Source organism: Trachemys scripta, chromosome 4, assembly GCF_013100865.1.
Source record: "Trachemys scripta elegans isolate TJP31775 chromosome 4, CAS_Tse_1.0, whole genome shotgun sequence".
NCBI lineage: Eukaryota > Metazoa > Chordata > Testudines > Emydidae > Trachemys > Trachemys scripta.
In genome coordinates, this window is record NC_048301.1 from 52832727 (window position 1) to 52846292 (window position 13566).

The following is a 13566-nucleotide window of genomic DNA, read 5'->3' on the forward strand; positions in this document are numbered from 1 at the left end:
TGATATAGTGGGTTTTTTTTTTTAAAAAAAGAGGTAAACTAACCTAAACTCCATATTTTCCAAATGAGAAGTCTGCAAACTTCATTTACCAGTGTTTACCCTTGACTACACTACCGCTCTCAGCAACCCCTTGCTTTAATATTCAGTCAGATTGTCTGAGAGCTCTACTACTTGCAAATATGAGGGCTGCACACTTCAGTAGGGTTTGTTTGTAGACATCCACATAGCTGTTGATCTCCTTTAGATGTTCAGATATTTTGGTGTTGAGTATGATATAAAACACAGATACAATTATACTTCTGAGACACCCTTGCAGACTGAATCAGGTCATTACCAGATTAATCTAGATACTGTGGATAGTATTCTAAAAAGGGCCTAAAGTGATTTTAGGAAAACAAGTCCCATTCAACTTTCAATGGAATTTGTGCTCCTAATTCACTTTGACAGTTTAGAAAACTCACCCTGTTTGAAGAAAGTTGATTGGAGAGAATAATCCAAAAGTATGAAAATGTGATATTTGCAAAGGAAATCAGGGTTGAAGTAAACCAGCTAATCTCTGTCAAATCTCCTGGTCCTCTCCACTCCATCAAAAGTGTGTGTTTGTGGTGTAATACACATACACACAAACTTCATATAAGAAGGAACTAGTTATAGTACTACATCTTTAGTTCTGTTTGGGGAGCCAATCATATCTGTGTTACAGCCATATGTGTCTTAGAAAGGATTATCATTGAATTGGGAGCTGCAGGACAGCTCCCAACTTTATTAAACTCTAACTTTATTAAAACAAACTAAGGTTTATTTAACATTTCTTTAGCTTGAATACGTGCAATGCTACTCTTAAGCGCTGGTGTGACACTTAGCAATTTGAAAGGAATATGAAATCAGATAAAAATGCATTATACTCTACATCCATTTTATTTAACATGAGTTTAAGAAAAACCAAAACTAATCCTTTTCCTATTTTGCTACCATGGATAAAATCTTTGGATTTTAGATGAAGCTTAGCCTCAATCCTCTATTTTAAGAAAAGTTTCAGAAAAAAGCAGCCGGGACTTATTTTATTATTATACTCAGTAGCTACATTTTATGTCTGTTCTTACACAGAAACTTAATGTACAATTTCTTAAATGCCTGAAGACATCCACAATTTAATTTCTTTACCAGCAGAGACTCCTTTTCAACATCTTTCTGGTTTAGGCTCAAAGTCAAAAGACCCTCAGCTACAGAATGACTTCTACTATCAAACTAGCTGCCAGGCCTTTGAATGAATAAAAAGCAAGGTGTTTTTTGGATGGAGAAAACTGAATATAGTCTGTCCTGATGAGACTTGGGTTGAAATCTGATCCCACTGAATAATTCAGTCCTGGTAATATGTTAAATGAGTAAGGGACTGGAACATACTTAAGTTTGTATCGATCCCCATCAATTCTTCTGTCTTCCAAAATGTGTAGATGTCCAAATCTGACCATGTCTATCTTTACAGAAAGCACTTTTTAGTCTTCTCAAAGGATGTTTCTTTGTGGGATACACAAGTAAAAAAATATCTAAGCTCTTTACCACCTCAGGTATCTCTACTACTAGAGCTTGATAAACAACGAATGTGCAGTAAATAAAAATAAAATTATTGGACTGCATCTATTTATTATATGATATTTAGGTATCACCACCAGCTCCTAGTTGTGAGATATTCGGACAAACTAGTAGAAAGAAGACTCAAGATGAAAAAGCTTATTTCCATGTCTTACAAACTGACCTTGCAATGCTCAGGTTCACCTTAGTAGAGTCAAAATGTATTTAGTCAGTTCAGTTTTCTGTCTGAACCATTTGCCCAGTCCTAATGTTGGTTTATACAAAAGTCCCCTCAAGCACCAACTGAATTGGATTGAAAGTCTCTCTCTGACATTTAACAGGGAATACACTGAACAAACTAAACCAAATGAACCAGTCCTATATAGCTTTTGTGGTTTTTAATGCCACAGCTATACAGGGAAGGGGAAAGATCTCTGCACTGGTGGCAGGCCACAGAGGGGGTTCTGCCTGTGTCTGTACTGAATCAGCGGAATGACTGGGAATGGGGTCGGTGAATGCGCTCATAGAGACAACTGCAGCACCCTTTGGAAGAATACAGTGTATGTTTCTGCTTCTTCTGTTTTCTAACTGCTGGTGCATAAAGGAGAGCAGGAGCAAGGCCCCAACCCTGTCTGGGAATCAGGGCCGGCTCTAGGCATCAACAAAGCAAGCAGTTGCTTGGGGCGGCAAATTTGCAGGGGCGCAAGAATCCAGCATGGGAGCTGAGAACCAACAGGGGGGCCTGGGAGCTGTTGTTCGTTGGTTAGCTCCCTGCCTATAGTGCCAGCCCTGGAGCAGGGTCCCAGCATTCCCTTGGCCGCAATTAACAGGAAACCCGCACCCCCTGCCACCGCAGCTCTGGCCCCCACCTGCACCTCCGGCCGCCCCAGCCCTGGGTGGACTAAATGGACAGTGCACCTCTCTATCTGAAGCCTAGCAAGGGAGATCCCACTAGAATTTAAAATGAAAAGTAAGGGAGGGGAGGCTCTACTAGGACCTGGGCAGCTTTAGATACAGTCCCAGGCATGTAGGAGGATTTACCCTTCTGAGCCATGGAAGCAGAAACTGACTTTTCTTTTCCAGATTTAGCTAATATTCAGAAAGGGAATCTAGCATCTGTCTTCCAGATTTGAACACCCTCAAAATTCAGAAGTGCTCAAGCTCAATTTGAGCAGCTGTTACTTCATTTCTCCCAAATCAAATATACTGATCCACTGTAACTTGCTGTAGAAAAAGTAGAATAAATTTAGCAAGAAATGCTTCCCAGTGGTTATTAGGACTGGAATTGCTATTTTCAACAGCCATTGCTTTTTTTTTTTTTTTTTTTAGTTTTAGTTTTATTTGTTTAAAAGGAAGACAGTAATATTGCATTGGCAAATTCCCCATAGAAACAAAGAATGGAACAAAAGAATAATAAAGGCACCTCAACTTTTCCTCATTTATGTAGGACAGTCTTATAATATGCATCCAGATATCATTCAATCACACAAGCTGAAAATTGTTCCACTTTACTACAGTTCTGTAACCATATGGGAACCAATCCTGTCTGTGTTCTGTGCACATCCAAAATCCCTGCTGAATGACCCGCCCTGGGAGCGAATTACCAGTGACCCAGGGCTGGGGCGGCAGGAGGGTGCAGTTGGGGGGGGGGGGGGGGGGGAGAAGAGCCCAGGGCGGGGGTGGGCGGCAGCCAAAAATTTTTTTGCTTAGGACAGCAAAAAACCTAGAGCCGGCCCTGCTGGGAATACAGCACTGCTGGTAAACACTACACTGTCCCACCCTTGCACGAGTGCACTAGGCCTGCGAGTGTGCCGGCCATTTGTGCAGATGTGCAAGAGGGAGGATTCCTTGTGGCCTTTTCCTTTTTGTGGTCATTCAGCAGGGATTTTGGATGTGCACAGAACACAGGCAATTTGGCCCCTAATGAGTACAAGAGATTAAATCCTATTTCCCATGCTTGCTGATGGGCCATAGTGAGTCTGAAGAAAACATTATGCTGGCTCTTCTGCATTTATTTCAACTGCTTCCACGGGTATGCAGTTTCCCTACAACAGGTATAAACAAGGCAGAGGCGCTAGCCTAGCTAACACCACTAGGGACAGCTAATATATAAGCTGATAGAAAAGGAGCTGTCCTGAGCGACCAGAGCTACCAGTGAGATGAGGGATACCTGACACCAGTGGGACCACCAGGAACCTCCAGTGAGAGAAGAATGTGCAGGAGAGGGGGGTGAGAGGAGGATCAGATGGAGGGAAAGCATGTTCCCGAAGCAGGCGAAGAAAACAGAAGAGATGGGAAGGAAGAGGTGACATAAAGAGAAATACAAGAGTGATCACTCCCTCTTCCTGCCCCAAGAATGATTGAACTCAGGGCTGGCTTTAGGAAGGGCGGGGCCCAATTCGAACATTTTCGGCAGGGCCCCGGCAGGGATGACGAAAAAAACAAACAAACAAAAAAAACCCCTTTCATTTCTTCCATGTATTATTTACTTTCCATAACTATATAAATAATAAAATTATATATTATGTACATTGCGTCATATATACTGTTGATCGGTTATTAATGAGCTCCGTTTCACATGTGGGTCCCTGCCACTCTCTAGGGGTGTGCTACGGTGACCAGATGTTCCGATTTTATAGGGACAGTCCCAATTTTTGGGTCTTTTTCTTATATAGGATCCTATTACCCCCCACCCCCTGTCCCAATTTTTCACACTTGCTGTCTGGTCACTCTATTGTGCACATGTGTGGGTCCCAGCTGCTCCCTGCCCCCCTCATTGAAGCAGGTGTGCAGGGTTACTGCCCTGGGAACTGCAGGGCACCACTGGACATGGGCTGGCTGGAGGCAGGGCAGGGGCTGACTGGAGGTAGGGTCTGGCTGCAGGCAGGGCAAGGGGTGGGGGGCTGGCTGGAGACAGGGGTGTGTGGGGCGGGCTGGCTTCAGGCAGGGGGGTGCGGCAGTGGTTCGCTGGAGACAGGGCAGGGGGTGCGGCAGGACTGGCTGCAGGCAGGGAAGGGGGTGCAGGGCTGGTGTGGGCAGGGGTTGTATGGGGCTGGCTGGCTTTGGGCAGGGCTGCAGGGGGGTGCGGCAGGGGTTGTCTGGAGACAGGGCAGAGGGTGCAGCAGGGGTTGGCTGTGAGCAGGGGATGCAGGGCTGGCTGCAGGCAGGGCAGGGAGGGCAGGGCTGGTGCGGGCAGGACAGGGGGTGCAGGGCTGGTGCGGGCAGGGGGGCGGGGCTGGAAGCGGGTAGGGGGTGCAGGGCTGGCTGGAGACAGGGGCTGGCTGTGAGCAGGGCAGGGGGTGCGGGGCTGGTGCGGGCAGGGGGTGCAGCAGAGGCAGCTGGAGCCCCAGCCCTTTAAATCGCCCCCGAGCCCCCCGCTATCCCAGGACTTTGGGGGGGCTATTTAAAGGGCCCGGGGCTCCCCTGCTTCTACCGCCCCAGCCCTTTAAATAGCCGCAGGAGCCCAGGGGAAGCGGCGGGGCTCCGGCAGCTATTTAAAGGGCCGGGGCAGTAGAGGCAGCGGGAGCCCCAGACTTTTTAAATAGCCCCCAGAGCCCCGCAGCCCTCCAGGGCTCCAGCAGTGGGGCTCTGGTGGCAATTTAAAGGGCCAGGGCTCTTTAAATTGCCCCCTGGGGAAGCTGGGCCATCCCGGTACGGCGCACTGCTCTTGCCGGTACGCCGTACCGGGACTTGGGCGCGGGGCCTGATTCAGGGGAATTGGTTGAATTGGCCTAAAGCCGGCCCTGATTGAACTCATATCATTATAGATTGATCAAGAATTGTGAATACTTCCATGTACTTCTTTTCCACATAAGCAATTGCTGTAGTTGCCATAGGGATATTTTTTGATCACAAATGGTATCATGGTTCAGACAGGAGAAGCTAGGGTGACCAGATGTCCCAATTTTATCGGGATAGTCCCAGTTTTTGGGTCTTTTTCTTATATAGGCTCCTATTACCTCCCCATCCCCTGTCCCGATTTTTCACACTTACTGTCTGGTCACCCTAGGAGAAGCATAAGAGATCCATGAGATAGAGCTGATAAAAAAATTGTGATTACATTTTTATTTAAAAATAAAATGAGTTTTCATCGAAAACAAGTTTTTGCACAAAAATCTTTTTGGTGGAATTTCTTGGTTTGATAACACTGGTCTACAATTTTTGAGAAGTCGTCTGCTTCAGAGATAAAATGTGCTATTTATTATGTATTTTGATGTGCTGAATTCAAATATGACAATTAAAACAACTGATTGGCTACTGTTTCTAAGATATTTAAGTTTTTACATTTTATGTCTATGTATATTGTGTAGAGAGTAGAGTTTTAATCATAAATTGTAAACCTAAGACTTTTCATGTGTTTATGGTTGCTTTACACAATATTTCACCTGTCCTGTTTATGTAACACTTTAAAAAATCAGCAAAAGAGTTATATAAATACAATTTATTATGAAACAAAAGGCAAAAAACTAGTATGTACATAGTTTAGTCCTATTCAGTGTCTACTTGGCGCTTCTTGGCTTGTCTCTTGTATTCATTAAATGGAGCATCTCTTGTCACTGTCCAGCAATAGTCTGCAAGCATTGATGGGCTCCATTTGCCCTGATAGCGTTTCTCCATTGTTGCAATGTCCTGGTGAAATCGCTCGCCGTGCTCGTTGCTCACTGCTCCGCAGTTCGGTGGAAAAAAACCTAGATAAGAGTGCAAAAAATGTATCTTTAGTGACATGTTGCAACCAAGGCTTTTGTATGCCTTGAGGAGGTTTTCCACCAACAACCTGTAGTTGTCTGCCTTGTTGTTTCTGAGAAAATGTATTGCCACTAACTGGAAGGCTTTCCGTGCCGTCTTTTCCTTGCCACGCAGTGCATGGTCAAATGCATCATCTCAAAGAAGTTCACGAATCTGAGGACCAACAAAGACACCTTCCTTTATCTTAGCTTCACTTAACCTTGGAAATTTTCCACGGAGGTACTTGAAAGCTGCTTGTGTTTTGTCAATGGCCTTGACAAAGTTCTTCATCAGACCCAGCTTGATGTGTAAGGGTGGTAACAAAATCTTCCTTGATTCAACAAGTGGTGGATGCTGAACACTTTTCCTCCCAGGCTCCAATGACCGTCGGAGTGGCCAATCTTTCTTGATGTAGTGGGAATCTCTTGCACGACTATCCCATTCGCACAGAAAACAGTAGTACTTTGTGTATCCAGTCTGCAGACCAATCAAGAGAGCAACAACCTTCAAATCACCACAAAGCTGCCACTGATGTTGGTCATAGTTTATGCACCTCAAAAGTTGTTTCATGTTGTCATAGGTTTCCTTCATACGGACTGCATGACCAACTGGAATTGATGGCAAAACATTGCCATTATGCAGTAAAACAGCTTTAAGACTCTTCTTTGATGAATCAATGAACAGTCTCCACTTATCTGGATCGTGAACGATGTTGAGGGCTGCCATCACACCATCGATGTTGTTGCAGGCTACAAGATCACCTTCCATGAAGAAGAATGGGACAAGATCCTTTTGACGGTCACGGAACATGGAAACCCTAACATCACCTGCCAGGAGATTCCACTGCTGTAGTCTGGAGCCCAACAGCTCTGCCTTACTCTTGGGTAGTTCCAAATCCCTGACAAGGTCATTCAGTTCACCTTGTGTTATGAGGTGTGGTTCAGAGGAGGAGGATGGGAGAAAATGTGGGTCCTGTGACATTGATGGTTCAGGAAACTTCATCCTCTTCCTCATCTGACTCAAGAGAGAATGATTCTGGTGCATCAGGAACCGGCAGTCCTTCTCCGTGGGGTACTGGGCGTATAGCTGATGGAATGTTTGGAGAATGCACAGTCCACTTTTTCTTCTTTGACACACCTTTCCCAACTGGAGGCACCATGCAGAAGTAACAATTGCTGGTATGATCTGTTGGCTCTCTCCAAATCATTGGCACTGCAAAAGGCATAGCTTTCCTTTTCCTGTTCAACCACTGGCGAAGATTTGTTGCACAAGTGTTGCAGCATATGTGTGGGGCCCACCTCTTGTCCTGATCTCCAATTTTGCAGCCAAAATAAAGGTGATAGGCTTTCGTAACCATAGTGGTTATACTGCACTTTCGTGATGCAAAAGTCACTTCACCACAAACATAGCAGAAGTTATCTGCACTGTTCACACAAGTACGAGGCATCTCTGCTCACTTTGGCTAAACAGAAATGTGTCCCTTTGCAAAATCAAACACTGACAAATAAGAGAGCACGACACTGTATGATTTCTAGAGCCGATATAGGGCAATTTGTTCAGCGGAGTGATGTAAGCTTCGTTATGATTGCATCATCCATGACTTCTAGGAATAACATGATGCAATTCATATCATGTCTGACGCAATACCAGCTTCAGATTGCATCATTCATTGTTTTGCCTAAAAAGCAAGTACCTGTCCAAACCCAGTCATAGATTTATTCATAGATCCAGTCAAAGATGTATTTTAGTCATTTCTGGTTTAAATTGAGATCCCTTCCCTTTATAACTCACTTATCCTCCGCCATTCCCAAGTCAAGGGTCGTATATACTGACCCAATAGCATATCTTGAAAACTAGAGCCAATCAACAATTTTAAGCATCATTTTCATTCTCAGTGACCCAGAATTAGTAAAGTTTGACTACATTTATTTCAAAAGCATTTTGGCTGTAAAGCGGTGTAATCTGTAATTAAAAACTTTAGGGAAGAAAACTTCTGTTATTCAGAAATTGTGGGAAAATGCCCACCTTCTCCTATTTATGTTTTTTTCCTAGAAAAGTGGGTTGGGGGCAGAAGCCCATCATGGGAACAACTGGAAAAACGGTGAGAAAAATGTGGGGGGGAGAAGATTAAGGACGTATTGGACATTGTTTCTAATTTTCCTATGTGAAAACATGTATTTCCTATCAGGAAATTTTCTCATGGGATTTTTTCCTGTGAAAACTCCCACTGGAAAAATTCCCATTTTCCAGATTGCTCTAGAGACAAATTCACCCCATTACGATTTGGCCAGGCATGAAAAACAGTGGGATCCCCTTTATCTTAAAGGGGGGAAAACAGCAAGATAGTGCAGCTGCTGGAAGTGATGGCTCAGTAGGTGGCACTGTTCTCTCTGAGACACTGTTAAATTTAACTGCCAATTGTGGTGTTACAGGACATTGCACAACTGTCTCTCTAATGACAATTGTATCATGGATCCCCTACAATGCCTCCCCTATCCCTTCGCGCGCGCGCATACACACACACACACACACACACACACACACACACACATCCTGCTAAATAAAAAAGAAATGAAAAACAAAAGCCATGTTAATGTTTTGTTTAGCATCTGCTGATTTAAGTCAAGCAATTCAAAGTTATGATTGAAATTACACCCTTACACTGCCTTAATGTGCTTAGTGATAAAATGCTTATGGCATCTAAAATCACCCACTGATCAGACTCCTTTGAAATACCTAGGAATACAGAGTTTCAGCTTGATTATCACTTTTTTGTTGATTATAGCCAAACATTTTTAACATAATCTATTGCATTCAATACTTTACACAAAGGTTCACCAAATTCATAAACAATTATCTTCATTATGTCTTATCTTACCTTTGTAAACTAATTTATTGTTATCTTTTCCAATAAATGACTGAATGTGTCCACTTTTCTTAATGGTCTCAGAAAGGAAAATAATCCACTTTCTAGCTGGCATGCATTTACTGAAAAGCTGTAGAATGACAGATGTCAATGTGGAGATTGCAATTATTTTTCCAATATGGTTTTTAAAGTAGCATGAATCTGTTCATAGTTTTCATATCCCAGAAAGTTGGTTATAGTTTCACTATTTCTATATCTATTTTTAATGCTAAAATTGCAGCTGCACATGGAGGATTTAGCTGATACCTTGGCAGCTACCCAAAACAGCCTTTCTGCTATGAGCTAGATACTTAGCAGGATAATAATCTTCTCTCTTTTATTTTATTGTGAATTCAGAAATCAGCTCATTTTTTACAGCAAAACATTTAATGCATCACAATCGAGTTCAGTGGTCAGCTGAAGCTTTGTACTTACCACTAATGGCATTTAGACAAAGGGAGATATGCATATATCTCCAGCTAGAAAGATATTCCAGACTGCTAAAGCCATCTTATACTGTCGCTGAACACACACACATTTTCTCTCTCCTTCAGAAAAAGAAATACCTGCTGATGCAGAACATATAGGCATGTTAAGAACTAGGTGGGAAAATGGCAAAAGTAACCTCCAGAGGTTTATAGTCAGGAAAAGTAACAGTATAAAAGTGACATTTTTTACTCAATATGTCTATTCCATGTACATCTTGGAGTCAAGCCTGCTTACTTTAATGTCAAGAGCAGTGGGTTTTGGTGTTTTTACTTTTCTGCCTTGAAGAGACAGTACAGTTATGGAAGAGTGAGCTGGATTCTAACTTTATTTCTTGCATCATCCAAATTCTCACTGCACAATCATTATTAACAATAATATAAGAGAGAAAGCATAGCTTTATTTTTCAGATCCCAAATGGAGGTTGCAGCATTGTCAGGTGGGTGGGGGCGGGAACCTTCTGATTTGTAAAATAAGCAAATATAATCTAGACTTGGTCTACATTGGAAAATTAGGTTGGTTTAACTACATCAATCAGGGTTGTGAAAAATTCACACCCCTGAATGGCGTTGTTAAAACAATCTCAATCCCCATGTAGACAGCTCTAGACTGATGGAAGAATTCTGCCTCTTGAGGAGGTGTATTACCTATGCCGATGGGAGAACCACTCCCATAGGTATAGATTGTGTCTACACTGAAGTGCTGCATCTGCGTAGCTGTAGCATTTTAAGTATAGACGGGTCTTGACTTAGAAGGTTTTGAGAGAACTGATATGGAACTAATCTAGCCCCTTTGCTATGTCTGCTTTTAATGAAATTGTGTGAGGAAGGTAAGCAGGTTTTGAGTAGCTGCTATTTTTTATATAATCACCTTTCAGACTACAACTGAACTTTAGGGGGCAATTTTTTCAAAACTACACTTCCAAATTGCACCTAACAATCTGCTGTTGGACATATAAAGGAGTTATACCAATTATGCCAGATGAGGAGCTGACCCATAAACTGGGTCATTTGCATACAAACTTACAAAACTAGTCATTTTGTCTGAACAAAACTATATTAGATTTTGCATGCACAATTATCTCTCTGCTACTGGAGTACCTATTTCCACATGCAGCTTAGGCACCCACATCTTAAAATTTGGCTTAGTGTGACTTCTGAGTACAAACATATGTTTGAAGCAGTTTGAAATATGCTTTTTACTTCACTTAATTATATGTGATTTTAAGATTTCACCCAACTTATAACTCTGGCTCCCTTTCTGAACTTGCATATAACCACAGGTGTGATTTTCGGGTGTAATTATTTGTGGATAAAAATTAAGCTATCTAGACATCTACAGACATCTACAACTAGTGTAAGTCCTAGGTTTCCCTGCCATTTGTATAATACCTGGTATTTGTACTCTCATTCCGTCCCAACAATTTTGTTTGTGCTATATTGCTGTTTGTGTAGAAGGCCAACGGTAACACTAGCCACCGTGTCAGAGGGAGGGTAAAAACCTAAGTGGTGACCCCTCACAACAAAATGTTGATTTGGGGTCAAGAGGGGGAATGTCACAACCCAATGGTCCCCTCCCTCAGGGGGTCCCCTGGGGAGGCAGATCAGCATTGTATGTTGCTAATGCTATTGCAGGCATTGCAAGGTATTTCGGGAAGGGTTAAAGGTGTGAATGTGGAGTAAAAGGTTCCTCTGCAGGTTGCAAGAGGCCGAAGAGGGAGGGAGAGAGAAGGGAATGGGTTAATTCGACGCTCCAGCTAGGTCCGAAGATAAGAAGCTAACTTCAGCCCAAGGCCACTGCACACAACCGACTCTCGGCTACCTGCCAAGAAAGACGGGAGCCTAGATTCCAACCCCGATCAGCCGTAAAAAAAAAATAAACTAAGCTAAGCAGGACTGCAGAGGCTGCAAAAACTAGTGAGACAGCGAAGGCCAGCAAGGGGGAAAACAAAGTCTAGCACCCCTGAAGCCGGTGTGTTTTGAAAAAGCTAAGAAAGCTGCAGAAAGCCGGTTTGGACTGGGACAAAGAGCACAGGGGACAGAGGTCCCTGAACAAAACGCTCCCCAAAAAACCCAGAACTTAAAAACCTTCCTAGAGGCCAAAGCAAGTAAAAAATAAACAGCAAACCCTAAACGGCCTGTGTACAAAACAAAATTTTTGTCTACCCTTGCCCCTCTTCTTCTTACGTTACACCCAGCCTTGGCCAGCCTTGGGTTCTGCATGTGTAAGCATAAAAGTGGGTTAGGGCACGTGCACTAACGCTTTCTTCCTTCCTTTAAGTAATGTAAAAAGCACCCCGCACTCACTGCTGTTATTTTACTAATAAAGCTTTAAAACGTAAACACTTGGTGTGCTCCTTCATCCCCTCCCCTAACAATCCTGCGGCCTCAGCCTAATCACCTAACACCTCAGGCAAATTGGTAACATAAATCTGTCACACTATGGGTACTATTCTTTATACATTGAACTCAGTGGGAGTGTTGCCATTGACTTCAGCAAATGCAGGATCAGACCCTATATATTATTAGTAACTTTGTGCCCACAATTATTTATAGATTCTAATATTGGGAGCACATAAAAGGAAGCCTGGTAAAAGGCATTTTAAAAACTAGACCTTTTATTACAAATACTGAGAAGATTCTTGCCTGCCAAATTCCCCACATGTATTCTAAAGCAAAAAGTATAACAAAAAAGCAAAAGAGAGATCTTAAAAGTGTCCGGAGCTAAAAGAATAAGACAAAGATGAAAATCTAGGTTGCTAAAAAGTGTTAAAACAAATATAGTGCATAGGTAAATAAATTACACTTTCACTTCACTTAGCCATCTACCAAACCAAACTAGACAGCAGTGGAACAGTGCAGTACTTGGAACACTGCAAACAACAGGTAAAAAGAAATCTGATGGATCCAAAAATAAAAGAAAGGAAAAAAAGTTACTAAGCCAACAAATAGGATCCATTTTCCCAATGGCAATTATGTTGAGGAGTAAACAGAAAACAGCACTGATTGTGCAAAGACTTTCATGCTTAACTTTAATTACATGAGTAGTTCCATTGACACCAATGGGACTACTCAGGTTTAAAGTTAAGTACATGCATAAGTCTTTCAAGTATTCAGACCCAAAAATGCCATATAACGTTTTGCGAAAGGGAACAGGTTCGGAGCCAAAGAATATTTCAAACTCTATGGATGAAAACCTGGCCCTATTGAAGTCAATGGGCAAAACTCCCATTGACTTCAGTGGGGATAAGATTTCACTCTGCTTCTTCTAGGAAGCCTGATATATTTTATCTGAGTTTGCCTCTGTTCTGGTAAAAATATATATGCCGATCAATAAACTGCTGAAGGATTATAGCCAATTATAAGTCTAGACTTGTGCTAGTTGTTAAACTTTTCCAGAGTAATGAGAAATACATATAACGAATGTAAGTCATTACACTGTCCTCAGCTCTTCAGTGTTTTATAGCATCCCAGGGCCCAATCATACAAGTTGCTGAGTACCTCCTCTTATTTGCTGAATACTCACAACTCTCAGTTAACGGGATTGTTGAAGTTAATGGGATTTAAAGGTTCATAGAAAGCTCTCAGCACCATTCAAGATCAGTCCCGTAACCTTGTAAGGAATGAACAAAAAGATGAAATCTACAATTTCATTGTAAAGGAATGGGCTATGGTTATTTTGGAACTAAATTAATTCCACCCAATCCAATAAAATATCGCTTTAAAAACCTCTTTAAGATAAAGAAGGATGAAAATAATGTCTTTTATCAGCCAAAGTTTTCTGTATTACTGATTCCTAACATCATTTAAAGGATGGGGGGTAGGGATCTTAAATCTGAGTTACTTTCAAACATTTTACTATTTTTCTTTTTAGGAATT